General features: G+C 35.7%; 1 protein-coding gene across 1 annotated transcript in view; it reads right to left on the minus strand.

The window, feature by feature from the left end:
• Positions 1–2,390, minus strand: part of SNTB1 (syntrophin beta 1) — a 275,358-nt gene extending 272,968 nt beyond the window's left edge. The window contains exon 1 of the mRNA XM_034668570.1: positions 2,298–2,390. The gene's annotated coding sequence lies outside the window, so the exon portion shown is untranslated. The remainder of the gene's footprint in view (positions 1–2,297) is intronic.
• Positions 2,391–2,409: the final 19 nt, after the last annotated feature.

Genomic DNA, 2,409 nt, shown 5'->3' on the forward strand with positions numbered 1-2,409 from the left:
AATAAATAAAATCTTTTAAAAAAATTTAAAAAATTACCAGATGTGATTGGAAAGCAAAACAAATTAAAAAATGAAACTTCCTAATTACCCACTGATTAAAAAGTAGTCACATGGAGTTCAGAAAATATTTAAAATGGAAATCATGAACTTCTTACATATCAAGAATCTAAAATAGTACTACAGAGAAATGGTAGAGAAAAAAAAAATCCCAGCAATTTAAACACAAAACAAGTAGAGAGAAATAAATAATAAATTTAAAAGCAGAAATAAATGAAATAGGAAACCAAAAAAATAGAATCAATAACCCCAAAATTGACTCAATGTAAAGAATAATAACAGACAAACCTAGGAACTGATTGATTAAAAGAAAAGAGAGAGAGAAAATACACAAATATACATAAGTGGGAATAAGGGAATTGGGAATAAGTATACACAACAGAGTTTTTAAAAAGAAATTATAATAAATATTTTTATGCTATACTTTCTTAAAAATCAGAGGAAGTGGACAATTTCTACAATGACAGTGAAACTATTTTCCCATGTTAATTATTTCATTAACATTTTTAATTTAAAATAAAATAAAATGTAGTAAAATCATTAAAATATCACCATATATTAAGCTCCTACAGAAAGTGAACATTTTGTTTTCTCCTTCCAATCATCTTTGGCAAAATGCTAAAATGATATATTCTTCAGTGTATAGAGGTTTCGAATTCTAAAGTGCATTAATCAAAATCATAAAACTGGAATTTCTCAAGTGTTTCTAGCTTCAGGAGGGCCAATCCAGTAGTTCAAATAATGCCATCACTAAATTGCCTTGTTCTTTCTCTCTCTGTTTTGACCCTGCCTTCCTCAGTTTTGAACTCATTCATATGACACTGCTCTAATATGGTGGTTAACATAGTCACCAGAATTTCTTGGCTTACATCATCCTCATAGCTAGGGATCGCAAAGAACAAAGAACTCCTCTTTCCTGAGAGTTTCTGCAAAAGTCCTGAGGGTTAACACTAATTGACCTGCTGACATCATGTGCCCATCCTCAATTGGTCCCTTTGACCAGAGGGAGTTGTTCAGCATGTGTTCTCTCTACTGGATTAGGGCGATGGAATCCTCCTTTCCACACCATATGGACCCAGAGACGGGAGAAGGCATGATTCTCCAAAAGAAAGAGATGCTGTGAGAGACACACACTCAAAGGTACCAGCTGTCTCCTATAGATTCCATGCCTGTAAAAATGATGCGGAGGTTACCAGATAATTATTTTTACCTGCTCTGTCCAGAGACCAGCAATGTCTATAATGTAAAGTGGCAAAGAACAACTCTTCTTTTGTCTCCCTCTCTTGTCCAACAGCAGCAGTGAAGCTGGGATATGAATCTAATTTGAATTTACCTTTCTGTGTAGATAGTCCTGTTTTGTTGTTATTTTTTCCAAGTGTCAGGAACATGATGCTTCCCCAACATCACCAACTAATATCAGTTGGGCTATTAACTAGGTACACTCCTGGGGCTCCCCTTCTCTTTAGGATCCTACCAGAAAAGAAAGTATGGACCTGGGGTCCAGGAGGAAGGAGGTTTCTTTTCCCTTGGCCCTGAACCCAGTATTTAGAGAAAAAGGAGAGAACATAAGAATGAAAAGAATGGGAGAAATTGGAGGGAGACAGAGAAAGAATTCTGCTATCATTAACATGGGTCATAAGCTGCTTCATTGGGCCATGTGGAATTAGAAGAAATTTGAGAAGGCAGTGAGATCAAAATATCATATACTGAGATTATGTCAGTTAAGTATTTGATAAACTAAGTTACTGTGAGAATGTGAGTAATTCAGCTATATTTTATCTGAAGCTCTTATCTCTTTTTAGTTTTTTTNTCTACCTCACTGAGCGTCAGTTACTCTGTTGTAAGGAAATAGTGCTACCTACCTGGCAGGATGAGAGAATGGTTAAATTACCCTATTACTGTGCCTGGCATATTACTGTTATCAACTAGCATCCCCCAAAGAGCTGTATTTAAAATCTTTGCTGCATGTGANATTTCCACAATCACATCAATTTGGTAAATCCGACATATTCTGTACTCGATTTGTCTTACAGTTCTCATTTACATATTAAAGTTTATTAATATAGAAAACTTCAAATGTTAGCCCAGTTATTGACTATAAGACCTCCCACCCTCTTTCCCTCTTCCCCTTTCTTTGTGGTAAAGCCCGCTCCGTATCATGTCTTTACGCATGCTCTGGGAAAGACTAATTCTTCTCCCTCCAAGGAGGAACTACATGTGGAAATCCGTAATTGACTTACAAGTAGAATTTCGTAGTTTCCCATGTTGCCGCTTCTCCTTTCTCTTTTCTTTCTTCTCCATCTCCCTGCTATTGGTATTAATCATAAGAAATGCTGATTGCCTTCCCAACGT

The sequence above is a fragment of the Ailuropoda melanoleuca genome, chromosome 9 (assembly GCF_002007445.2).
Source record: "Ailuropoda melanoleuca isolate Jingjing chromosome 9, ASM200744v2, whole genome shotgun sequence".
NCBI classification, from domain to species: domain Eukaryota; kingdom Metazoa; phylum Chordata; class Mammalia; order Carnivora; family Ursidae; genus Ailuropoda; species Ailuropoda melanoleuca.